Source organism: Sceloporus undulatus, chromosome 5 (genome assembly GCF_019175285.1).
Source record: "Sceloporus undulatus isolate JIND9_A2432 ecotype Alabama chromosome 5, SceUnd_v1.1, whole genome shotgun sequence".
In the NCBI taxonomy this organism is placed as follows: Eukaryota; Metazoa; Chordata; class Lepidosauria; order Squamata; family Phrynosomatidae; genus Sceloporus; species Sceloporus undulatus.
The window spans coordinates 144652700-144680696 of record NC_056526.1 but is presented as its reverse complement, the minus strand read 5'-3'; the positions used below and the strand labels follow the sequence as shown (position 1 = coordinate 144680696).

General features: G+C 40.6%; 1 protein-coding gene across 1 annotated transcript in view; it reads right to left on the bottom strand.

Annotated features, from left to right (window-relative positions):
* FBXW7 (F-box and WD repeat domain containing 7) overlaps nucleotides 1-13162 on the bottom strand; it is a 172777-nt gene extending 159615 nt beyond the window's left edge. The window contains exon 1 of the mRNA XM_042468094.1: nucleotides 12610-13162. The gene's annotated coding sequence lies outside the window, so the exon portion shown is untranslated. The remainder of the gene's footprint in view (nucleotides 1-12609) is intronic.
* Between the last annotated feature and the right edge of the window lie 14835 nt (nucleotides 13163-27997).

Below are 27997 nucleotides of genomic sequence, written 5' to 3'. Positions count from 1 at the left end.
TGCCATACCTTCTAGCCAACATTTCTTAAAAATATGTCTTAGAGAGAGAGTCTAGACATGCATCTGAACTAAATTCTGTATCTTGCAACTAAGAGACATCTAGATTATGGCCATCATAAAACAGTTTTATACATAAGTATGCCCATAACACAGGCTTCTACAATATCTGTCAACATCTGTTTCAGATGAATGGTAATTTATCTGAGCTGACTACATATAGTCTCTTGCAGAAGTTTTCAGCTCCCTTTGACTTTTCTACATTTAGTTGTTGAATAACGCAAAACTGAAATCGATTTAATTGGTATTGTTGCCATTTGATATATACAAGATACTCAACACTGTCAAGGTATAAAAGACATTAAGTAAACAAAAATAAACTGTCACTAGTTATGTAAGTATTCAATCCCCCTGCTTTGGTGTGACACACTTAAATAAGCTCTGGCGCACCCCACTGCTCCTGAAGCCATGAAAGTAGAGGAAGGGAATCCATCTTTATGCAATTTCAATGCCACATAACCTCAAAATAAATACACCACTTTCTGGAAAACCCAGAGTTCACAGGATAACTGATCTAAACAAACTGCATCATGAAGACCAAGGAACTAACCAAAGAAAATTCAGGAGAAAACTATACAATATAGAAGCACTGACCTTTTTTAATCCCATATACACTGTGTAGCCCTTATCTGAAAATCCAAAATCCAAAATGTTCCAAAATCCAAAAGGTGGGTGGTTGAGATAGTAACACCTTTGTTTTCTGATGCTTCGATGTATAAAAAATTTCCCCGCACAAAATTATTTAAAAATATTATATAAAATTACATTCAGACTATGTGTATAAGATGTATACAAAATATAACTGAATTTCATGTTTAGACTTGGGTCACATGTCCATATATTTCTCATTATATTTGTATATGCAAATATTCCAAAATGTGAAAAAATTCAAAACACCGAACACTTCTGTTCCCAAGTATATCAAATAACCTGCACTATGAACATCCGCCAGAGCACTGCTATTACAAAATTGAAAGAAACTAGCTCAACCATGCTTCTGCTTTTCAAAATAGCCTGCCCACCAAAACTCGCCGAGATGCAAAAGATGACCTTGTAAGGTTACATGCAGCCTAAAGATCACACACTTGCCACTCATGTTCTAGCTCATTAAATCTTTTCCTCTGCCCAACAGAAGCTTTTCATGCTGCCAAGCAGGAGGCCTTTCCCATTATTGCTTCTTTAGACTCCATTCACATAACCCACAGATCAAACCTAAGACCTTAATCAAAGGTCCAAATCACACTGCAGAAATAATCCAGTTTGAGAACACATTACTATTATTATTATTATTATTATTACATAGTTTTACATAGTGCTTTACAAAGGAGAGAAAGCAACAATCCAAAATAGAAACAAAAGCCTGCCTATGGCGCACAATCTAAAATCACAAACATGATTATAAAATTTATAGACTAATTTGGTTAAGTGCTAGAGAATACTTTGGATTGTAGTTTATTGTGGCACCAGAGCTCTCTGACAGAAAAGGCTAACTGTCTCACAAAACTACAATTCCTAGAATTCCCTAGCATTGAGCCAGGATAGTTGAAGCAGTCTCCAACTGGATTATTTCTGCAGGGTGTTTTGGTCTACAGAGCCATGCAGGAAGCAGCTTTTGCTTCTAATTCCTGAAGTGATTCCAGCAGTTTTAATCTTACAAAAACAATACTTCTCTTCTGCCATTTATAGTGAAGTGCTTAAAGCTGTCAGAATCACATGGTGAGCCATTCATTCACTCAAACTGCTTGCCATGTGGAGCTGCCTTCCATATGGCTGTGTTTCAAACAGTCACCCACAGTTAGTTACATTGCTATGTGAAAACAGCTGCATGTTATGACCACAGTTCAGAGGCTCTTTCAAGCAACTTTAGTGTGACACACACATCCTGTGAAGCAGATCTTCATCAGATAGAAGACAAGTATTTCTACACAGTGCATTAACTATGGAATTGATTTTCACTAGATGCATTAACAGTTTGTATATGATGCAGTGTATACAACATATGTTAGTGGGCTATGAAAAGATTAGAAAAATTATGGAAACTATCTATGGCTATAGTAAGGATAACTACAGATTACCTCAAGAATCAGAAGCTGTATGTCTGGAAAACACTGGTACAAGATATTATTGCACCTGATGTTCTGCTTAGCATCTTTTTGCCTACAGTGAGAACATAATGTTAGCCTAAGTAGGGCTTTCACCTACTCTAACATGACCATTATGTTCTTTTGACCACTGTGCAGATGAACATATTCTCATGTCTGGAAATATAACACAATTCATCTTCTTCACCACTATCACCCTTTTCCCAGACATCTGAATGCCTGATAACAGACCCAGTCACTCAAGCAGAGAAAGTCGAACATGAGCCAGTGTACTTCACCACAAATAATATTTTCATGTAGTGAACACTGACATTTGACCAACAAATTACTAATACAGGTTGAGTCTCTCTTATCTCAAATCTTAAATGGTCCAGGAGTGTTTTGGATTTTTTCAGATTCTGGAGATGAGACCTAAGTCTAAAGATGAAATTTATGTATCACCTGAAGGTATGTTACACATAATTTTTCAAATAGTTCTGTGCATGAAACTTTTTATTCACTGAATCATCTGAAAGCAAAGATGTCATTCCCTCATCCACCTATTTGGACAGTTTTAGATGTTGAAGTATTTCAGATTTCAAAATTCCAAAATACTTCGCATCATATACATCAGTTTGAGGAAAGGGAAAAAATCTAGAGAGTCGAAGCTGCACAAAGTAGGAAAGAGAGGGGGGGCAGACTGCTAAACAAAAACTGGCAGATAGCAAATGGAAAGAGGTTTTAAGGGATACTTCCGACCTCTATGTATACTAACATGTGGCACCCACTGTGAAAAATATATGTTTCTGAACCATGCATACCACAAAGGATCAGAAAACATGGGCAAAACACAAAATATCCCAAATGAGATAATTGAGAGCTACTTCATGTAGTATTTTCTTGATCTGGTATTGGGTTTTCTACCAGAAAAATACAAACTAGACTACATTATGCAGAGGACTATGGAATCAAAGCCATTCTTAAATTAAAAAGAAATCTTATGCCATCTTAAAAGTTAATAAATATATAACAGCCTAAGCTTTCATGATCTAGATTCCATTAAAGTTTACACTATAGTAATTTCATTACTGTCTAGATTTTGAAATGCCACCAGACATTTTTTTCGTGCAACAGATTTACATAGGTACCACTCCAGAAATTACTTGAGAAGACCAGTTTCCAAACCAAAGGCCTGAAACACACAAGCCAAATGACATGGATTCCAACCACGTTCAGGGTGTAGCATTCAGATAGGATCCACTCATTTTCAGGATAGCAACAGCGGCCTGGATCAAGGCCAGGCTCATACAGTTGCCACAGCCCAGGCAAAGCCACACACCACTCTTTCGAGACCATCTGTTTTAGGCCAAAAAGATAAAATGATTCATCCACAAAAAACACATACAATAAATGAACTTAATAGTCTTGGAAGTGACATTCATTTCAACAAAATTCACTTCTAGATGTTCTTCCGGGGGGGGGGGGGTGATCGTACAATCACAGCAAAAGGGATTACCAGGTAGTCTCCAATGCACCTTTTCTGGACAAGGGTCTGAAATATGTAGTAAGGTCTCCCAGCTTCACAAATTTCTGACTGAGCTGAATTATCTAAATACAGTGTGGTGTTAGCCTTGGATATGGACTGGAGATAGCTTTGGTCACCTTGGTGTATGCATTGTGCCAGGAAGTATACAGAGTAAATATGCCCTTACTGATTCTGCTGGACGCTGAATAGCTTTTGATATGATGGGCCATGGTATCCTTCTCAGCCACCTCTCTGTGAAGAGACCTGGAAGTAATGTTCTACACTAGCTCCACCTCTTCTTGGTGGGATGCACTCACAAGTCACTAGGGGATTACTATTCCAATACCCTCAGTTGCTGCTATGGTCCCTCAGGCCTGAATTTTGCCTCTGTGCTCTTTAACATAAATATGAAACAAATAAGGAGTTTCCAGACCTTTGTTATTCAGGGTCACCAGTATGATAGTGTCACCAGAATGATGACGACACCTAGCTCTCTCTGCTTACCATCAAATTCCAAGAAAGTGTTTTGGTATTAAATGTCTGCAGTCAAGAATGGACTAGATGGGGGAGGAAGGAGCCTGTGCAGAGAAATGTTAGGCCAGTGGTGGCGAACCTATGGCACGAGTGCCAGAGGTGGCACTCACGAGCCCTCCCTGTGGGCAGATGCACCATCATCCCAACACAGAGTTCACTAGAGTTTGTCACTAGAAAGCCAGAGGGATGTGGCACTTTGCGATGTGGGTTTGGGGTTGTAGTTCGGGCACTCGGTCTCTAAAAGGTTCGCCATCACTGTGGTAGGCAGAACAATGTGGAAGACAGACATCAAAATTAGACAAACAGCTGGGACAACAGAGAAGGACAACAGGTTTACACATTGAGAGAGACAAGAGAGGAAGCGAAGAAGCAGTCACAGAAAAGAAAAGAGAAGAACAAAGACAGAGCCAAGAGGTGAGGGCAGAAATAGAGAGAGTTGGAACAAAGAAGGCTGTGGACTGAGAATGAAGAGAAGGAGTGTGCAGAGTGTAGTGGGCAGAACAGGCTGGCAATTTGAGCCAGCTCTCCAGCGGCATGGCAATGGCACACCACATGCCCCGACTCCACGCCCAATCCAGCGTCAAGCCACCCACCTGACCAAACGGCACACAGCATTGAGGTGTTCCCATGGTGCAGTGGCTGGATGCCGCATGCCACAGGAGCACAAAAGAACCATGGTGGCAGCGAAATGAGTGCTTCTTTTCCAGCCCCAAAAGAAGCGGCATTTTGCCGCTCCTTTTCGGGCCAGAAAAATGATGAATTGGGGCTGCAGACTGAAGTTGCCGTGGCCCCGATCTGTCGCTCAAAGGGGCAGTGCAGAGTTGCTCCTTCGGGACAGTCTGTTTTGCCCCTAGATTGGGACAGGTGGAGTGGGACAGAGTTACAACAAAGGCATGAGAGGTGGGAAGAGAAGACCAAAGGACAATGAAGTAGTGGAAGACGGCATGGGGACCAAAGGGGACACAGAAACAATCTGAAATCAGAAAGGCAACCATGAGGCTGAATATGGGCTGATAAGAGGTGTGGTAAGTGGGCATATATGAAGAGGAATAACCAGGTGGTGTTGTGGCCACAGTTAGAGACAATGAAAAAGTGGAGTGGGAAAGTTCTGAGAAAGTCTTGTGTAATTGAGGAAAGGAGCAAAATACTTAGCCTGGGTCCCTATTTCTGGAAGAAGAGTGCATTCTGTAATTTTCTGTTGTCTTCCAAGTGGGAAGTACCTTAGTTGTTGTTATTCTTGGAATGCCTGTCTGGGTCAGAAACCCTCAACCTCTTGCTGCTGACAGAAATAAAACTCTCTTATTTGTACTGAACTGCTTTGAAGTGAGCAAGATCCTATGGCTCTCCAAGTCAGAACCTGTCCTAGAACTGTGGCAGGAATGGGCAGAGTCACAGCTGGCTTTGGAGAGTGTTCAGAAACTTCAGCAGTTTTGAGATGTTGTAGCTAGCCTTCTGACTGGGAATAGTTACACAGAACATGTAAATTCCATCTTACAAATTTTATTTTCCAGTTTTGGGGGGAAGAGAAATGGAACTTTCCAGAAAATGAAAAACACATTATTAACATCTCTGAAATATTAAAAGTAGAATATATTCAGAGTATAGCAACAAAATAAACCTTTTTTAAAAAATGTATTTTTCTAGAAATGGAACTACTGTAAAAGGTTCTGAACTATGAGATACACATTGTTTTTAGCAGTTAAGAGGAATAGCAAAAAAAAAAAAAATTAAAAACAGAAAACATGAACTTATCAAACAAGAAAGTAATTTTGTTTCCCCTCATTTTCCATATGTCAAGCAGCCATAATACACTCATTTCCATAAAAATGGAAACCAAGACCATTAGTTGTAAGGATATGATACCACAGATAATCTTTAGAAATCATTTTTGGTGAATATGTGAACACCTTATCTTAAACATTTTATTCATTAATTTAAAAGAAAATACACCATAGTTTCCATTTATCCAGAATAAAGGGGGGGGGGGAAAACATTTTTAAATGGGACTGCTTACTGAATTTTTGAATAGCTGAACTTTTTAAATCTTTCTACTACAAACTGTTTTAATTGTACTATTTTGAACTTCATTATAAGCTGCCTTTGGTTCCCATATTGAGAGAAAGATGGGATATAAATTAAATGCATAGGTCTATGATTTAAGTTCTGTACATCACCAGAAGCCTGAATATGAATCTAATGAAACATGACATACAGTAAGACAGTCTGATGGGTTAGAAAACATGAACATGATTATTAAAATATAATTTGCAACAGGCAGAACAATTCCAGAAGAGTATTAACACCTCAAAAACTGTACTGTCTACTATAAAATCCCCAGGCAGTAATACACCCGTCTAACTACAACTAGTTTTTTAAATATCTGCTTTGCACACTACAATTACACCATTAGAAAATGTTTAAAACATTCGTACCATTGCATATCTTCAGAGGAGCCAGTGTGATTTGAATGTTGGACTACGTCTCTGGAGACCAGGGTTCAATTCCCAGCTCGGCCATGGAACCTACTGGGTGACCTTGGGCAAGTCACATTCTCTTAGCCTCAAAGGAAAGCAAACCTCCTCTGAAGAAACGTGCCAAGAAATCCCCATGATAGGTTCACCATAAAGCAGAAATGACTTGAAGGTGCACACAACAACAACTACAACTTGTGCACCAAGTTTTGGTGATAGATCTCAAGATAGCAGGATAGCAACACTTGAAGTCTAGCCACCTACATATGAAAGCATATGACAATAATTCAGTCTACCAGTCCTTACAATCACCACAGTGAAGTTAGGAAAAATTCTCTCAGATGTTATACACAAATTCTCCTACTATGGAATCCCTGGGCAATAGTAGACAACTTCAGCTGTATATTGGTTGCTGTCTGCATCAAAGATACTGTGCTCTGAGTCTACCATGTCTGAACTAACCAGGTTCATAAATCAGTAATATTCTAGTTTCTCATGAACTGCATTTGATCGTAAAATTAAGTAAAACCCTAACCAGACACTGCTGATTTTAATAGAACTTTCTTCCAGTGTTTAAAAGCAGATGTGAGAATCATACAACCCTCCTGATGTGGTTGGACTGCAGCTCCCAGTAGTCCTACCTGCCATAGCAAATGGTGAAAATGCTAGCAGCAGGAGTACAAAGACAGCCCGAGGGCAACTTGAATCCCACCCTTGATTTAGAAGGCATCACCTCACTCACTTATTTTAAATTCCAATAAATTCAATGTGGCTGGCTCCTATGTACAAGTAGGTACATTGCCAAACAATGCAATGCTATTCTGATTTAATTATTTAATTTATGCCCCACCTTTCTCCTGGTCTGGGACCTAATGTGGCTTACAACAAATTAGTCTTGGTCTTGACAGGTGCCAAGCATCAGTCTGAAAGAGAATCTGTTCATTTTGCAACCTGGTGATGTTTGTGTACACAGGTGCTGAATACCTCCTGACACAAGCACATAAAACCAACAACCAGCAGTTCCACAAGCACAATATCCTATCGCAGTGATGGCGAACCTATGGCATGCGTGCCAGAGGTGGCACTCAGAGCCCTCTCTGTGGGCACACATGCTGTCACCCTAGCAGCGAGTTTGCCAGAGTTTCTTACTAGAAAGCCAGAGGGATGTGGCACTTTGCAATAAATAAGTGGGGTCTGGGTTGCAGTTTGGGCACTCGGTCTGTAAAAGATTCGCCATCACTGTCCTATCAGATCCTGGTCTGTGTATGTCACTACAAAGTAACTGTTTTTCCTAATTCACTAAGACTTTAAGGAAAATGATACGATTAGTCAAACATTCAAAAACACAAAGACAACCTATTGGAACAATCTATAACTCCAGAACTGAAGTTTATTCACATATTTTATGCTGAGCACAAAAAATATTCTGAAACACCTGAAACAGAGGAAGAAAAGAAATTTGCACACCAGAATACTAGCAATCAGTCTACATATTCACAAGATAATCTCCAAAGCATGATTCCTTAAATCAGTTGTAATTTTCAAGAGAGTTTAGTGAAAGCTGGAGATAACACTTAACATTAAAGTGCACTGAAAGTTTAGATAATTTTCAATACAACTTTTTATGTTTCTGCTGTAGTATAAGAAGTAAGCTCTATAGAGTTTACAAGGATATCTTGCCTTTTCAAACATTTGGGCACTCAGTGTAACTGAACAAGGTCTACCTGGTCTGGTCTGGTCTGGTCTGGTCTGGTCTGGTCCAGTCCAGCAGCAGCCCACCCGAAACGAAGAATGGCCCCACATCAAAACAGCACCTAGTCACTTCAAGACAAATCAGTACTCACATAGTGCAGGGACTAGAGTATCTGAACTACTTTCAGTATGCAAAAGGATCTTGTAGTACCTTTGAGAGCAACTTAAAAAGAGAAGTTGGTAGCATGAGCTTTCATAGACTTGAGCCTACTTCCTCAGATGCATCTTTTAGGCTGAGCACAAAGAATATTCTGAAACACATCAAACAGAGGAAGAAATTAAATTTGCACACCAAAGTACTAGCAATCAGCCTACATATTGACAAGATCATCTCTAAAGCATGGAAGAAGTAGGCTTAAGTTACAAAAAGTTCATGCTACCAACTTCTCTTTCAGTTAGTCAATGCTACAAGACCCCTTTGCATGGCTGTGTCTTTGTAAATCACTTTCTGTTGATGAGAAAAAGAGGGGGAGAGAAAAAGAGACAGACTCAGGGAGCAAATTCCATGTCCAAACTCACTGCATTAGCTCTATTGACCCGTTCCCTTCTCATTGAGCTACCCAACAAATCTATATAAAGTCCTCTCAAGATACACCAATTGCTTCCGCCTGAATCCCAAGAGCCAAGGGCGGGAGGGAAGGGAAAGGAGAGCTGCTGTATATACTCAACTATATGTTGACCTCATGTCAAGGGCAGGTTTTGGGGCCCAAATTACAGATTTTGATATGACGCGGAGATAAGTCGAAGGTAAACCTCAGGGGCACGAAAGAAAGGATATAAAGGATGAAGCAAAGGAAAACAATGCCAAAGAACTTACCAAATTACAGCAGACATAACCGTACTCACACTAAAGGCTGGATGGCTGAGAGACTAGAGGGGAGCGGTCAGTGCTTCCAGTGCAGATTACCCTCCTGACTTTCAACAGGGGATGGTTCATTCTTTTTTAATCAGAGTAAAAAGGCAGTACTCACATTGTGAATAACTTAACTCAGGTTTTGGGGGTCAATTTTTGACTAAAATCTCTAGTCTTATACAAGAATAAGCCCATAAATTTTAGTTTTAAAAAATTCACCTAAAAAACCTGAGTCAACTTATCCACCAGTCAATTAGCTATAGTCATGTATGAGTATTTACAGTAGATGGCTAACTTACCTATGGATAAGTTTAGGTTTTTTTATTTATTTAATGTTTGTATTATGTTATTTACAAGGCACATTACAGTGGTGCCCCGGGATACGAAATGATCGCGTTACGAAATTTCCAGGGTACGAAAAAGTTAGATTGGAAAAAACTGTTCCGGGTTACGATATTTTTTTCGGGTTACGAAATTTATTTCGGCGCGAAATTCAAACACAAAGCGCGGCTAGTGGCTTTCCAGCGCTAACGGAAAGCCTTTTCGGGTTGCGAAATTATCGGGTTACGAACGGAACGGCGGAATGAATTAATTTCGTAACCCGAGGTAGCACTGTACATTCTACTATCCTGCAAACATTGTTTTAACAACAGGAAACCATCTTCAAAAATAAAATTGTTATTTTATATACAATATTTGTAGTTTGTTAAGTTTTCTTAGAGTTTACTTCCTCAGTGACATTTGATCATGTGACTGATTTCTGTAATTATTTTTACTTCCGTTAACAGTAATTGTGATGATAACTGCAGTATTTGTAGTGCTGATTTTATTAACTACTAAGGCTAATGAAAAGGGCTTTCTTAGGCTTTAATCCTCTATTATTTGTATCTTTCTTTAAATATTTTGTGATCGTTTCCCATTCTTTTTCTATGGATTCTTCTGATTTTTCATGTATTAGCTGTGTTAATCTGTCTATTTCAATCACATCATGTAATATAAATAGCCAGTCATCTTGTTTTGGCATGTTTTCAGTCTTCCAATTTTGTGCTAAAAGTCATCTTGCTGCAGTTTATCATATTCAGTAGATAAAGGTAAAGGTAGCCCCTTGCCATGAATGTCTAGCTGTAGCCGACTGTAGGGGTGGTGCTCATCTCTGTTTCTAAGCCAGCGTTGTCCAAGGACTGCTCAGGTGAGCATGTGGCCAGCATGAATGCACTGAAATTGTTACCTTCCCACTGAGAAGCAGTCATTATCTATCCACTTGCATTTGCATGCTTTTGAACTGCTAGGTTGGCAGAAGCTGGGACTAATGACAGGCGTTCACCCCATCATGCAGCACCTGGGCATCAGTAGATACAAACTACCAAAAAGCATTTGCAATACATTTTATTGTACAGTATTTCAATAAGCACACACAAACATTTGCACTAAAACATTCACTACTATATTTTTTAAAAAACAAAAAAAAAAACCCTTGAATTCTTTTATTTTCTCAACTCTCTTCCATTTGTTTTTTCTTCCTTCTTTTACCCCTCTTTTCTTTGTTTCCTTTCCATTATCCCTCCTATCTAACCACACACTTCTTTCCCTTCTTCACTTCTCTCTTCATTCCTCAACCTCTCTCAAATCTTCCCCATCTTCTATTCTCTCATTTCAACTCCTCCTCCTTTCCTATCACCTATACATACCATAAAGCATCAAAATTTGAGGGAAAATTACTTGAAGATGGAGTTCGGTTGGCACTTCACACACACACACACACACACACCCTGCTAACGGATGACAAAGATATCCAAAAACACCAACAACGGATGACAGAAATGTCAAACGGCGAAAGGAACACGATATCTGCTGCTTACTTTGTTTTTATTGTATGCTAATTGGTATTATTTTAGAGATACTTTAATCATGTAACGCTGTCGTCGTTTTATAGATTGTACGCCTCTTGGCAGGTTTTTCTCTTCTTGTTTTATAAATGTGACCCTTGCTACGTAAAGCAATGTGCAAAGTTTGCAGCGCTCTATAAATAAATGTTAATAATAATAACACTTGTCCCTCAATATTGGCTAAGGTTTGGGGCACAAGGCCTGCGTGAATCTGGAAAAACTGCAAATAACAAAAACACTACGTTTAGGTCCTCCGGTCCAACTCTGTGGTCAATGGCCAACAAACACCGGCCACAGAACTGCTCTGGAGGAGCTACAAATGCAACTTTGAGTCAGTCAGCCACAGAGTTGCACCGGAGGACCTAGATATTCCAAGAGAGAGCATATTTATCTAATCTGCGAACGATGAAAATAATCACATCCACAGATATCAAAGCCACCAACATGGAGGGACGAGTGTAGTAATAATAATAAAAACAATATCATATTTAGTGGGATTGCGAGTAAATTGGAAAGAAGCGCACAAACCGTATGTTCAATGTAAGCTAGGCCATTTATTTACTGATTTGCATGTGGAGCTGTAGCACATGCTCCCAGAAGTAAGTTTACTCAGGTTTTGGGGGTCTCTGTAAAGAAAAACCCCTAACATGTCTAAGCTTATTCATGAGCATCTAGAGTACTTCTCCAGGAGGCCGAAGAAAAGGAGGGTCACTTTGTGCAGCAGACCGTGCAGAGCTCCCTGCAACGTGAGGCGCATAAGAAACGAGAGGCAGGGCTCCAGCTTCCATCCTCCAGCATCCCTCCATCCCCAACCGCTTCCCCGCCCCACAAAGAAGAGGAGGAGGAGGGTTTCCTCAGCCCCACGTGGAGACAGGGCTGCATCCACACTGGAGAAATAGCCCGGTTTGCCAGCGCTTTAACTCTCTTCTGGCTCAAGGCCCTGGAATTCTGGAGGAGGAGGAGAAGGATGGCCGAATGGAGGACCTCCGAGGCAAAAGGGGAAAAGCGGAGGAATAAAGGCTGAAACGGAGGCCGTGTTAGTCTGGAGAATCAACCCCTAGAGAGAGATCTTGCCCTTTGAGACTGGCAGCAGGCGCTTTCCTAGGCTTCAGTCTGATGATGATGGTGATGAGTCCCTGAGAGGCATCTGAGGAGGCAGACTTGAGCCTAGCAATGTTCCTACTGCCAACCTCTTCCTTCCAGTCAGTCTCAAAGGCCCCACAAGATCCCTCTACACTTATTATTCGGAGCAGTGGCATTGATTAGGATGACATCCAAATGCATCTGAGGAAGTGGACTGGAGTCCAGGGAAGCTCATGCTGCCAACCTCTTTCCTCGAGTGAGTCCCAAAGGTGCTGCAGGGAGAGAAGGTTGCAGAGAAGGGCACATGCAGGTTTAGGGGAGGGCTCCTGGGGCCAAGCCCGGGGTGGAAAGGAGGACTCTCACTTACTTCGGGAGCCAGAGCCACCGGAGCTGGAGCAGCGAGGCCCGGCTGGGTTTCCCTCTGGAGCCTGGGACGCAGCCGCCTCAGCCTCCTCCTCCACCGCCGCCGTCGCCGCTTCCCCCCGGGGCCTGTCCGGCCACCCTCGTCCTGGGAGGGGGAGGCGGCGAGTGGGTCTGGCCAAGGCCCGGGCTCTCATACACTCCCGCGGCGGAGGGCGCTGCTAGGGCCCCGGACGGGAGAAGGAGCAGGAGGAGGAGGAGGCTTCCGCCAGGCCACTCAGCGCCGCTCCCGGGCCCCTGCAGCCTCCGCAGCCGCCGCCGCCACCTCCTCCGCTCCCAGGCATCGGGGTGACGGAGCCGCTCCGGAGCCAAGCCGTAGGAGCCACGAGGCAGAGCGGTGGCGGGTGGTTGGTCGCCTGCTTCCTCCCTCTCTCCTCGCTCGCTCTCTCACAGGAAAAGAAGAAGGGACGGCGGCGCGGGAAAATGACGCCCGCCGTCACCTGGCAACAAGAGCTCTCTCCTCTCAATCGCTCCCTTTTTTTTTCCTCCTTTTCTTTTTTTCCGTCGCGAAGTGATGACGCAACAGGGCTGCTACTACGCCAAGAGCGCCGCTTCCAGAGAATGGACTCTCTCCAGAGAGAGAGAGCGGGGCTAATCCGATTGGATGAGGATAAAAGAGCGGCGGGCCAATCACGGCGCCTGGTTTCGCGCAGGCGCAGTGGGAGGATTTTTTTGCCTCAGTCATAAGTTTGAGAGAAGGCGGTTCGAGGGTTGGGGAACGACGACGATTCTAGAGTCTCAGGTTCGAATCCCAGATCGGCCATGTTAAAAACAATAATTATTATTTTAATATTCTAATAATAATAATAAAACATTTAATAAAAATTATTATTGAAATATAATAATTCAATATTTAATAACATATTTTAATAATAATTTTATTAAATATTTTAATTATTATTTCAATAATATTTTTATTAAATATTTTATTTTTATTTCAATAATCATGTTATTAAATATTTTATTTTTATTATTTTAATAATATTTTTATTAAATATTTTATTTATAATTGCCATAATAATTTTATTAAATATTATTATTATTATTATTATTCCCACTTCTCCAAATGATCGAAGCAGCTTACACTAAAAGTATATCCATAAAATACAATAACAGCCTGTTTCATTATATCCCAAACCCTCTCATCACAATAATAATAACAATACTAAACATTGGGTGAACTTGAGCGAGTTGCACTCTCTCAGCCTCAGAGGATGGCAAGGGCAAAAAAAAATCTTGCCAAGAAAGCCTTATAAGAGGGTCACCAGAAGTCACAAACACAAGTTGAAGGCACACAACAACAACAACAATAAATGGTTTATTTATATTTCCCGCCTCTTCCTGCAGATCGAGGCGGGATTACATCAGTAAAAATACAGTATAATACATAGATACAATTAGTAAAACACTAAAATTACTACTAGTTCAATAAAATAACAAATCGTCATCTAATCATCCAATAGTGGTACAACAAGCTCTAGACTGGATTTATTATTTAAATTTTATCAGGTGGGAAGGTGTTGCACTGCATCTCCCATAATCCCTGAGAGAGGACGGCAGGGGATGATGGGACTTCCAGTCGAACGACATTTGTGTGGTGTGAGTTTTGTTTTGGACTACAACTCTGGAGACCAGGGTTCGAGTCTCTGCTCAGCCATGAAACCCACTGGCTGACCTTGGTCAAGTCACACTCTCTCAGCCCCTGAACAAACCTTGTCAAGAAGACCCCATGGTAGGGTCGTCATAAACCGTAAACAATTTGTTTTGATTTGAATATTATCTTTATTGAGTCCAAGTAAAATACAATTAACATTTTCTATATGCAACAATATTTTTGTCATACCACTTTGTATCATGCACTCGTCCCCATTGCAGCTTTGACTTTTGTGGATTTGATAATTCACGGATTTGATTACTGTGTTCTCTCTAGGAATATCTAGGTCCTCTAGCACAACTCTATGGTCAACCTTAACCCAAAGTTGCACTGGAGGACATAGAGATTCCTAGAGAGGTGTCATCTCAGGTTAAAAACATAGTGCTTTTTGTTATTTGCAGTTTTTCCATATTCAGGGGGATCCTGTGTCCCTAACCCAGTGGATGTGGAGGGAGAAGTGTATTCCATCCTTTTCTTGTTATGTTTACTTTGACTCATGGATTATGCTTTATAAATATACATAAATATATACTTTCATCAACAAACTTCCTAATCTAAGGTAAATGATTTGAAAGTACGCAGCACCCACAAACACACACAAAGTTGCTCAATGGATTAGAGATGAACCCTATGAACAAAAGAGTAGAAGGCAGCTTTCTCTGTTGTTAGATAACATCTGCGGGAAGAAGCAAAAGGGCCCTGCATGGAATGTGGCTGAAGCAGGAAGCATCACTACAGAGCTTGGGAAGTTACTTCCACAGAGGGACAAGGTGTCCTCCTTTTCCAGAATGTGTCCTCCATTTCAACCTTCTGTCCAGGTTGACATCCCCAAATGCCCTCTGTTTTGAGCATCACTGAGAAGGCCAAGAAGTAACACCACCTTTGCTGTTTCCATTCCTGATAAAATATACAACATGACTCTGGAGACTCTGGAATTCAATCCCCGCTCAAGCATAAAAATACATTTTAAAAGTATTTATTTATTTATTTATTTATTATTCTACAGTCTTGGTAAAGAATCTTATCTAGAATGCAAACTTGAGTATTTCCTTTCAACAGTATTTTAATAACATAAATATATACTATGACTTAAGTGCGCATTTTATACTCTGGACAGGACAATTCCGACAATTGTAGGGTCAAAGCAGAAGAGCAGGGAAAAGCAGCTCAAATCTGGGTCAAAACCTTGCTGTCATCAGGTCTCACTCCCAAGGCAGGCCGAACCCACAGGTTATCAACACCACACAGCATCAATTTTTTTTGTCACCTCCCCACCATGCATGTTCACCATCACACAAACAGCACCTGCAACCTCCAATTACCTCCATTCCCACCCAGATGCCATTCCATGTGCAATGCACTGCATTTACAGTGCATCAGTGTATCCAATGATACATTGGCAAAGCACAATTATGGAGGCCACCTATACATGCCCCCTTCACCACCCTTCATCCCATGCCCTCCATTGGACTTTCTGGTTTGTGTATGTTGTAATTACATCAATTGCATTATTGGCAATTTTGCTTTGCTACAGTCTGTACTGGCACTGGGCTGTTTATATCCCTGTGTGATGATGCACATCTTCTGCTTTAAGTATCCCAGCTTCTTTTTGCTCTAGTTTTTAGTCCCAGAGGCAGAGCACAACTTTGTTTTGCTTTCCACCCGCTTTTGCCCCATGCATGGTCTAAACACACCGCCTTCAAAGAAGTTAGAAGCTGCTTTATTTGGCCAGTGCAGACTGCCCTGTAGAGAAAAGTCCGTACAAAATCTTTCAAGCCATTCAATTAGTTTCACCAGCTTTCAGTGACAGGATACTGTAGTCATAAGTAACATGGATTTAAAAACGCTAACAGTGTTTTTTTACTATCCTTTTCCTCTCCTCAACCAGTTTTTCTGGAGCTGCCTTTGGGCAAATGTACGTGTTACCCCACCCTAGCTACACTATGACACTGTAATGTACTACAATTGTCTGGATGCCTATCTGGTCATTATGTTCAACTTGTATCTTTGTTATCCCATATAGTCTCATCAAAAGGAAGTTAAACCTGCCGAGGCTCAACAATTCAATTGCACAGAGAACAAGAGATCATAAAAGGCTATAGGTTAATGTAATTAATTTCAAGTGTTCCAAGAATTTTATTACCTTTATAAAAGCCAGCTTTACAACAACCCTGTAATGTAGGCAAGTATTATTACATCTATATTACACTTGGTTGATCAAGGCAGAAAAAAGAAATTGCAGAAGAAGAAAAAGAATAATTCATTTGTAGCTGGGATTCAGTTTGAATCAACAACTGGCCAGTACACATTCTTACGTATTTTAAATATTTGTTTGTTACATAATATTTTTCCTACAGAAGCTGAATTTCCTCCTTAGGTGACTTACAATATATGAAATTGTGTGTTTATATAATTTTAAGCTGCACAATGACCTCATGCATTCCAGGTCAATACATAAATATAATTAAAATAAGATAATACAGTTAAACAATACTTATCAGAAGAAAGCAGTAAGGAAAAACAAGAAAAGATGTCAAATCAGCAATTTTATTTATTTATTTATTTATTTATTTTTGCGAATTAAAATACATTGGCAAAGAAAAAGGTTTTGAGACCATGCTGAAATATATGTTTGCTTATTCGTCCTGATAAGAGGTGGTTAGGACACAGCAATGAGATGTCCCTTCAGTAGCAGAGAGTAATTCACGTGGCACAGCACTGACAGTAGTCATCATTCATATAACGCTCCAAAACTACTGTTCAAAAAGGAGGGACCCAAATCTGCACAGTTTCCCAAGAAGGCCAGTTCTAATGGTCTGAACAGATAGGCCAAAATAAAGCTGCTTTAGGCCACTTTGGAAGTGTGCTGCTTAAATGATGCATGTCTCCTAAGAGGCTGGAAGCCATGCCAAAGCCACACTCCAGTCCTAAGGACTGGAGCACAGCTTTGGTGCAGCTTGTGGCCTCTTAAGATGTGTGTATCATTCAAACAGCATACCTCCAAAGTTACCTGAAGCAGATTTATTTTGTTCAGGCTCCCCAGCCTGGAGCTGCTGGAGCTAACCCTTCCTCATTGCTTTTAGTGTGTGTATGTGTCCAGTGAGCAGAAAGGGGAGAGAAGATAGAAAATACTAGTATCCTTCAGACTGACAAGCCTAGAAAATCTACTGCTCGTCACAGCTGCACATGTTTAGCCCTGGCTGCCATGAGCTGGCACAGCAGAGGAAGGAAAGATATGGCCCTCTGGATGTCCTCCTTTTGTATCTAGTTTCACTTTGATCCCATGGTCTCACTCCTGCAACTATGTAACTGCCAGTATACCTATGGCTTTAATTTTGTACCCCACCAGAGCAAGTGCATTGAAACCCACAAATATCATTATAAAATAAATCAGTTAATCTTAATTATCCTTCTTCACATTTCCGTTTTTTATCCTCTGGGGGGCTTTATCTTGTCCACCCCACTCTAAAAAAAGGAGAATAGGATGGGGAACGAGAAGTAGTGGGGAGGGACAAGTAAAACAAGAAAACAGTCACACGTTCTTAATGTTATGTGATACCTCAACATGGTGGAATGGCTTTCGGATGACAGCATAACCTCCAGCACTTAACAGATGTGAAGTGGGACAATGTGGCCAAGCAATATCAGAGTATAGTCAATATGGCAAATGTTATTGATGAGGAAGAACACACAAGTTATGAGCTGCAGCAGTTTGCTTTTGTCTGAGTCTACAATGAAATGCAAAGTTCTGCCCCTCCTTCCCAGCCCTGCTGCATTAACTGAGTGCACTTGAAGTAAGTTTTCAGCAACTGGAGTACTATATATACTCATGTATAAGTCTAGAAATTTATACTCCATGGGTCATAACAAAACCCATAATTCTGGTCCTCAAACCTGCCCTCCAGTTATACATTAGGTCAATTTATAGTTGAGTATATACAATCATTTGAAGAGATATTGGGAAAGTAGGAGGAGGAGAAATAATCTAGAATCTTTTACAAGCATTTGAAAACATGGGACAACAGAGAAGTAACTAACTGGGACAGCTGAAAGGCAAGTGACAGCTGAGAAAGAGGCATAGCCCAAACGATCTGGCTTTGCAGGAGGACATATGGTGGCCTTACTTTCCTTTTATCACACTTCTAGAGGAATGACTGCTGGATGACAAATTCTAATGTTTACTCAGAGTAAATCCTACTGCACAATACAGAACTTCTCAAAAAGTGAGTGAAAGATTGCAGTCACAGACATTTAATGTCAAGCAGATAAATCAATATATTGGGTACCAAAGAGGTTGTTCTGTTCTCCGCTACCACTGAAGCCAGCTTCCAACAAAACTGTGGAAGAATCCTTTGTTGAAACCTCTTCAGAATGAATTCTTTGACTTAGTACCCAACACGACTTAATATTTCATAGCTGTTAAATAAAAATATACTCATTTGGATGGAAATACCACAAATCTAACGGCACACCCAAACCAATGCTAATTTTGCCAGATGTATTTATGCTGATGGATGTTTAATCTTGCTATTGTCTAATGAGCTTCAACCCATGAACTTTATCTTCGTTTTGCAGACTGCTTGGCAATATCTGAACTTGTTACCATTTAATTAACATACTAAAAAGGTTTGCTCAAAGGTGTTGCCTGCTCTATTAACAATTCAACAGAGAAAATTACTGTGTACAGGAAGTTTATTTCCTAGGCTTACTAGTGAAGAAATGTTTATGACCATTTTGTCTGGAGACAAGAAAGAGGGACAACATAAGGGAAAGGAAGGAAACGAGAATGTGGTATTCACAGTATTCCTCCTGAAAGTGAAATAAACATCCTTTGTGTAACTGATGTACCTTCGCATCAAATCAGCATGATAGAGGGCAATATTATTTTTCACATGACCCCAAGCCCAGAAGAATAAAATCTAAAACAATCTGAATTTTCTTTACAGAGTCTGCCCCCAGTTTATCACTCAATCTACAGAAGGTACACAACCCACTTAAAAGATTTGCACACATGATCACAAGCATCAGTGGGAAATGTAAAGATTAAGACGGTTTTAATAGCTTGCACATAATGTATCTTCCTCCTTTTTCTGTTTTCTCCTTTCTTTCTCTAATTCTAACAAATGTATGTGTTAGCAAGGAGAAAGTTCCTGTTTTGTTAATATTTGATTATCTCATCCTGAGCTTTTCAGAAGTATGGTGGATCCAAAGGTAACAGACAGACAGATTTAATGGCTGCATAATATAGTGATAAAAAAACAAGGCTTTCCCTATCAGTTAATCTTTTTAATTAACTGTTATTAAGTTCTCCCTCTCTATTGATATGTTATTTGAACAGACTGGCAATTATGCCAACACATGCAAGCAGAGACTGAAAGAATTACAGAACTAGAAATCATTGAAATCCTGCTTTTAATCTTAACTTTTATAATACTTTTTCTACTGTTTTTATGACAAAAAGCAACATGTCAATAACAAAAAATAAACCCCATATTGCTATGTTAGAAAAGTATTATTTTTCTCATTCTCCCTTCATCTCCTCCACTCCTTTGCTGTGCCTTATATGTTTCCTAAAAACTACAGCAGCATACACCTGGAGATTAGTCCAGTAATCTCCAGGTGTATGCAGTTGTAGTTTTTAGGACTTAGAGAGCAAAATAAGCTTTCTGAAGTTTCATCCACACTGCAGAAATAATCCGGTTTGACACCACTACCATAGCTCTGCTGCCATAACAAACTACAGTTCCCAGAATTCCATAACTTTGACGCAAGGCAGTTAAAGTAGTGTCAACCCATATTATTTCTGCAGTGCGGATGCAGCCTGAGCTACTTTAAAGGGCTGGCATGACCCACATTTCCCAGCCATCACAGCCTCACTCTCCAAATGAGGAAGTCAAAATAAAGAATTCCTGTATTTAGGATCAAATATTGACTAAATTTTTTAAAAAAAAATATTGACTGGAATAGTGATTGCAGTCAAGAAATAATAAGAAGAGTAGGAATGGGAAGGGCAACTATGCAAGAACTGGAAAAGCTCCTGAAGAGTAAAGATGTACAACTGAACACAAAAGTTAGAATTGTCCAGGCCATTATATTCCCCATCATCATGTACTGATATGACAGCTGGACAGTAAAGGAAGCAAACAAAAGGAAAATCAATTCATTGGAGATGTGGTGCTGGAGAACAGTGCTTAGGATACCACAGACAGCCAAAAAGATGGATCTGGGAACAGAGCAAGCCAGAGATCTCCCAAGAAGCATAGACTCAGTCCAGACAGGCTGAAAAGGATGCCATCACATGCGAGGGGTGCTTCGGGGCGGCGCTTCTAGATGCCCTTTTCCCGTCGCACGTGACGAGGGCGTCAAAATGGCAGCTCCCTGTACAGACAAGCACCACCATTATGACATAGTGTCCACATGACACGACACCATTACGACGTCACAAGTGCACCATTGGCGCACTGCGACATCATAATGGCGTCACAAGAAGAACCTGCTTTTTGCAGGTTCTTTTTGGTCTGCAGGGAAGCCCCATAATGGAGCCCTGGTGGCGCAGTGGGTAAATGCCTGTACTGCAGCCATTCACTCGAAACCACAAGGTTGCGAGTTCAAGACCAGCAAAAGGGTCCAAGCTCGACTCAGGCTTGCATCCTTCCGAGGTCGCTAAAATGAGTACCCAGACTGTTGGGGGGCAAATTAGCTTACTTGCTAATTAGCTTACTTGCTGTTCACCGCTATGATCTTTGGAATAGCGGTATATAAATAAAACAAATTATTATTATTATTATAATCTGGAGGCTGTGGCTTCCCTGCAGACCAAAACTAGGTGCCGGGAGACCGTCCTTTTTGGACGGTCTGTCCCACACCAAAGATGATTAAATTGAGGCTGATGTACTTTGGTTATATAATGACAAGGCATGGATCACTGGAAAAGACAATAATGCTAGGAAAGGTAGAGACTAGAAGAAGGAGAGGAAGACCGCATGCCAGATGAATAGACTCAATTAGGAGGGACACGAGCATGGGCTTACAGAAACTAAGCAGAAAAGTGGAAGACAGAGGGTCTTGGAGGTGTCTCATCCACATGAGTAGAGATCAACTTGAAGGATTGGATTGTGGAGGAGGAAGGAAGTTAGAGTGTCTGTTAGTTCTTATTCATTTATATTAGGTTTGTATTTGTTTTTTGTAGTTTTTGTATGGTAGTTTTTAGTCAGAGAGAGAGAGAGAATTTTCTGTGTTGTTGTCGTGCTAGTCGTGTTTAATAAGAATGAAATAATTAAAAGTAGTAGTTACTTTTGGGGTTTACAAATCCCATAATTGCTAGCTTGGGCATTCTGGGATTTGTAGTCCAAAAGGCAATTTTTCCCTGATGTGTCACATATAAGGTGTATGATACACATGCCAAGTCTGTTAACCGAGCCCACGCAGTCCAGACAAAAGAAAGAGAGAAATAAAGAAATGCTAGCAAGGACTTGAACCAGAGTTATTTAAATGCAATGTAGTGGGTACAATGTTGTGTATCCTTTATAAATTATAAAACAGCAAGAGAGCATGAAGGAACATATTTGGCTTTGCAGGTCACTTACAACAGCTGGGTCAATGTAATCATGTATTCCATTCCAAGGAGTTTGGTTCATGTTACTAAATTCTGAGTCACAAATGAGCTCTCCTGTGTTTCATGAAAACCAGCTCAGAAATTTTGGTTTGGATCCCCTTCCCACCCCGCTTAGCAATGAATTCCAGATACAGAGCTGTTTTCCTTTCCCAAAGGGTAGCTGGAGGTTTTCTAAGAAATGCTGAATTATTGATAGGTTTCATAATTATTCTGTGGCTGTGGTTACTTCAGATGCTGGGCTTGCATTGTTCCGGCTTGTTAAAAATTTAACAACAACAACAGAAAAGAAAGGCATCTGAGTCAATGTCCTCTGCCACATTGTTGCAAGTTATGATTCTGAACAATGTTACTGACCCCTTCATGCTGCTCACTTCCCCTGAGACAACTAGCAAAGGTTTATAGTACAGTAGATAGGTGGCTACTCTCAGTTTTCTCCAAATTTCCTAAATAGCTGCTGTTTGTACATAATAGCCAGAGCTTGGTAAATTATTTTGGGCACTTCAGCTCCCAGAATCCCCCAGGCAGCATGGCTAATTGTAGTTCCACCAAGTAACATTTTCAGTGTTGATCTACCACTGATAAGGTAGGCTTAATGTTGAACATTAAAAAGACAAAAATAATGACCATGGACGACTAACATAAATTCAATATAGATGACAAGGAAATTGAAACATTAAAGACTTTGAGTACCTTAAATCAATCATTGATCAGAACAGAGATTGCAGTCAAGAAATCAGAAAAAGACTAGGGACCTTATCACACAAGGCACTTACCGCTCTGGAATCATGGTCCAAGCACTTCAGAAACGTGGAGGTGAGATTGCTGGTCACACTTCTGAAGCATCACTGAAGCGCATCCCACTCTTTTCCTGTTGATGAATTGTTTGCAGAGCAGTAATTTCTGTAATAATGGAATCTTCCATTATGCAAAAAATAGTTGCTCCACAAACGCTTTGACAATAGAAGAACACTGAAATGCCTCCATGACATTTGAGAAGTGTGACCGGTGATCCCACCTCCATGCATCTGAAGCATTTGGGCCACAATTCCAGCGTGGTAAGTGCCTCAAGTAATAAGGGCCTAAGACTGGTATGGCAGCTATAAAAGAATGGGACAAAATTCCGAAGTGCAAAGATATAAAACAGAATACTATACTAAACTTAGAATCATCCATACCATAGTATTTCCCACCACTGTGTATGGATGCAAGAGCAGGACAGTGAAGAAAGGTAATAGAAAGGAAATCAACTAATTTGAAATGTTATGTTGGAGATGAGTGCTGAGGATACTATGGACAAACAAATGAATTCTAAAGCAGATCAAATCTGAATTCTCCCTAGAAGCTGTTGTACTATGGCAACATAATGAAAAGGCATGACTAACTAGAAAAGGCAACAATGCTAGGAAAGGCAGAAGGCAGTAGAAAGAGAAGAAATCTACACTCCAGATGGATGGACTCAATTAAGCCACAACCCTGAGCCTGCAGGACTGGAGCAGAGCAGTTGAGGACAGAAGTCTGGGAGGTGACTCATTCATGGGTTCACCATGAGTCAAAATAAACTTGAACGGAGTTATCAACAACAACACAAAAAACATTTCCAATCTCTGTTAACAGCAACTACTTTGCTTTTTCAAAACACAAAGAATAGCACTCTGTTACCTTTATGACCTGTTTCCCCCCCAAATGAAACCCTTACGTTCATTTTGTTGTCTGATTTGTTTGTCCTCTTCTGATTCCAAGTGGGTGCTCTCTTAAAATATTTATTCATCACCTTATTCACTCCTTGCAGCTTTTTATCAGAGTGTGTGTATGTGTGCACATGCGTACACACACATACACACAGGGCTGTATAGATTGTTGTTGCCTTCAATTCATTTCTGACTCATGGTGACCCTAAGGCAAATCTATTATAGGGTTTTCCTGGCAGAATCTGTTCTCTGAGGTTGTGACGTGCTCAAAGCCACTACATAGGTTTCTATGGCTGAGTAGGGATTTGAACCCTGCCTAGTGTCCTAGTTCAAAATTCAAATCACTACACCACACATACTCTAGCATTGGTGTCACCTGGTGCAGATACCTGGAAGGGGATTGTGGGGGGAGGGTGGCCTGCCCTGCCCTGCCCCTCTCCCTGGCCAGTAACCTGCACAGATACCCACCCAAGGCTGCTGAGGGCTGGGCAGGCAGCTGGGCAAGTGAATTTGAGGGAGGGGACAGAAGGGAAGTGTGCTGCCTCCCCTTCTCCAGTGTCTTTGCTCTCTCATCCAAGCGGCAGCAGAGAAGGTGGGAGGACATGGGCGTGCTCTCCCCTCTTTCTCTGGTGCCTTGTTTCTCTTGTTGGAGAGAACCATGGCACCAGAGAAGGCAGGAGGGATGGGAGGAGGGCCTGACCAGGTGTTACCTCTCCTCTGAGATGTCACCCTGTGTGGACTGCACTCCCCGTGCCCCCTAGTAATGCCACTTCTGCACCACAATGGATTAAATTCTTGTATGTGCCTTCAGGATCCCTGTCAGCTTATGGCAACCCCATAAATTTAATAGGGTTTTCTTAGGCAAGGAATACCCAGATGTGGTTTTCCCACTTCCTTCCTCTAAATACAGGAATTGGTATTCAGTGGCGGTCTCCCATCCAAGAATTAACAATGGCTGATCTTGTTTAGCTGCCAAGGTCCTATGGAATCTGGGGCCTTTAGGGTGTTTAGGGCTTGCTCCCTTAATAATGGCTCTTTCCCTCCCTTTTCCCCAAACAAGCTTTTGTGGAGTGGCCCCTGGCTTCATCAGAGGCTGAAAACAAGAAGCAAACTGTTGAATGACTATAAGACCTCAACAGCTCTTTGTGTCTTGTTACATAAATGACCTTGCAAACAAAATGCTTGTCATTACCTCAGGAATGTACTGACTGCCGAGTTTGGAATCCCCAGACAGTGAACAGTGGCTTGGGCAGGAATGAACTGGACTAGGAAGGATGCATAGCTAAACAAAAGCACCTGTGAAATCATTCTCAGTTATCCAGTGTGGTATAATGCTATTTCAGTGTCAGAATGAGAAATATATCAACACAACACATTATAACAGTTTGAAGCCACATTCAAGTGCCATGATGCCATCTGAAAGAATGCAGAGATTTGTACTATCATGGAGAGCTTGCATTTCTTTAAACTTTAAGCTCAGAATTCTGATGAAGCAACAAATCTCAAGATTCCATAGGATGGAGGAATGGGAATTAAAGGGGCATCAAACTGCTCTAATTGTGCAGTATGGATGCACTCTGGGAGTGGTAGATCCTCATTCTAGTCCTCACTGTCCTATGACACAAACTGGATGACCTTGGGCTGGTCTTTCTTTCTCAATCTGACCTACTTTGCAGGGTTGTCATAAGAATAAAATGGAGAATAACATCTACATCTGACACTGACATCATTTGAGGAAAGGAGGAATATCAATGTAGCAAATGAAGGAAGAAGAATAACCAGGATAACAGTCCTGAATCAACTACAGTATTTCTGCTAATATAAACCCATTTCTCCATGTTTTAGTTCCAAGCTCCTACATTCCATTATTTTATTGATATACTGATTGCCGTTCAATTTGTCACAATATGTCACTGGTTCTAGAATGGTATCTAAATACCAACAAATACTTCATCCGCAGTGTGAAGGAGTTCAAGCAGTCAAATCAGAAATACTGAACTACAAATGCCTCACATCTTAAACCACAGTCCTCTTGACTCAACAAGTGGAGAACAGGCCAAGCCCTATCCAGTTTTCTCTCTGAGTTGTTTACTGACTTTTCTAACACTATAAAATGTAATCCTGGTATCTTTTCCTCTGTAAACAACCAGTAAGAAAACAATAATTAGTACAATTATATGCATGTCATCTTAAAAGTAAACCACCATATGGTCAATAGAGCTTATTCAAGAATGAACATGTTTATAATAGAGTACATACTGTCTGGGAGTAAGTCCATTGATTTCAGCAAGACTTACTTCTGAAGTGAAAAAAAGAAGTAAAATGTAAGTAAGAACACATGCCAGATTTGACACTCCCAGATTCCAGGCATAGGGAGGGAGACCATGGCATGTGACAGAGGTTTCTTTATTTACATCTTCTCTGGCATAATAATTACTATTTGCTGCTTCTTATCCCTATGAAGAGTCTCAGGATCCTTGTGTATCAGTACAGGCGTGTACTGAGTTTTGATTGCTAAGGAAAAGGAGTTTCCTGCCAGATAAGACAGGGTACAAAAAGAGGATATGGCAGCATCTGGCTACACTGAACTGTTAAATCCAGTGCAGTGATCCAAGGATTAAAATTTGCCATTCTTCACTGTTGGAAGGATCTCACTTGAAAAAAGCATTCAAGTGCAGTTCACACCTATTGGTTATAACATTTTACTGTATATTCAGAGATTTTATATGGTAATGAAAAGTATGAACAAGTAGCTGGATGGAATAATTTTCCATATCAACCCAAAGGGATTGTGTTTGTACATACACACTACAAATATTAAAAATCATATTGGTTTTGTTTTGTTTTTGCTTTTAAATTGTGCTTTGAAATATAACACAATAGCTTTTAACAGCTACTAAAGGATATAATGATGTTAATAATTGCTACAGTGTTTTGATGAATTAATTCAATAAATATTAGAGGACGATATTGAAGAAGTGGTTTTCAAACGGAAATACCACCTACAGTTTTTTGTAAGGTTTTGGGGAAATAAAAATTCCAGTGGCTTAATTGGAAAAGCTGGAATGATCAAATGTTGCAATTAAGACTGCGTGTCTGTGCCTGTGTCTCTCTCTGTGTGTTTTCCCTTCATAGAGGAATATCAATGAAGAATTAGCATGAAAAACATTGTGCTGTAATGCAAGATCCACACAAATTATGGCTTCTGTTGTTAATGTTTGCATTATTTCCTTTGTAAGTGTTGCACAATGAGGACTAAAGCAGAGCTGGAAAAGTTACCTTTTAAGCTGAAGCTTCAAGAATCCTTGAGTCTTCATAGGGTTACGTTGTGAAAAATTAACTTTCTCAATTCTGGAATAAAGTTTATATTGAAAGAATCTCTTTAGGCTGATCAATACCACAGCCAAGGCCTAATGAGTTGAAGATTTTGTCTCCATACAAACCTGCAAGAACTCTAAGATCTTCAGGAAGGCTTTCTCTTGACCCCACCACCATCATAGACCTGCTTAGTGGGGACACAAGAGACAGCCTTCTCAGTGGCTGCTCCCACCCTCTAGAAATCCCTTCCATGGGAGACTAAGCTGGTCCCCTCCCAGCTTTCCTTTAGCCAGCAGGCAAAAACCTTTCTCTTTAAGCAAGCTTTTAATGTGTAACTGCACCAGGGGGATTTTTAAAATTGGAGTGTGTGTTTTATTTATTTTTCAACTTTTGTATGTTTTTAAACAATTGTATATTGTTTTAATTGTGATGATTTTAATTGTGTTTTTTTTTAATTGCATGGGTAGATTTTGGTTGATTTCCGTCTGTGAACCAGCTTGGGTCCCATACCAGGAGAAGACTGGCATATTAATTGTTTTGGTGCTGTCCTCCCAACAGCCCCAATCTGGCACAGGTAGAGGGGGAAGTAATAGGATTTACAGTCCAGCAACATCTGAAGGCCAGATTTTTCCAATCTCTGTTTTAAATAATTTTAGGTCCCACCCTGCCTGGAAGCTTCTTTGAAGCAGAACTTCTGGTAGCAGCTACTTCAGGCCAGTACTCATCACCATCAGAAGCAGAAGCTGAGAGTATCATTGAAACAACTCTGAGAGAAACAAATGTTTCTAGCTGAAAACTTTGGCCAGCATATAAGATTGAGCTTTTCTGCCTTCTCAGCTTACCATAACTCCTGGAAAGTCCTTTGACAGGGGCTACTTTAAAGACAGACCCACAATGGTGTACTGATTTGAATGTTGAACTAGGATTCTGGGACACTGGGGTTTAAATTCTGCTCAGTCATAGAATCCCACTGACTGACCTTGAGCAATTTGCACATCTCTCACACCATGGATGACCACTTTTGAATAAATCTTGTCAAGAAGATTTAAGCTGGAAGGTG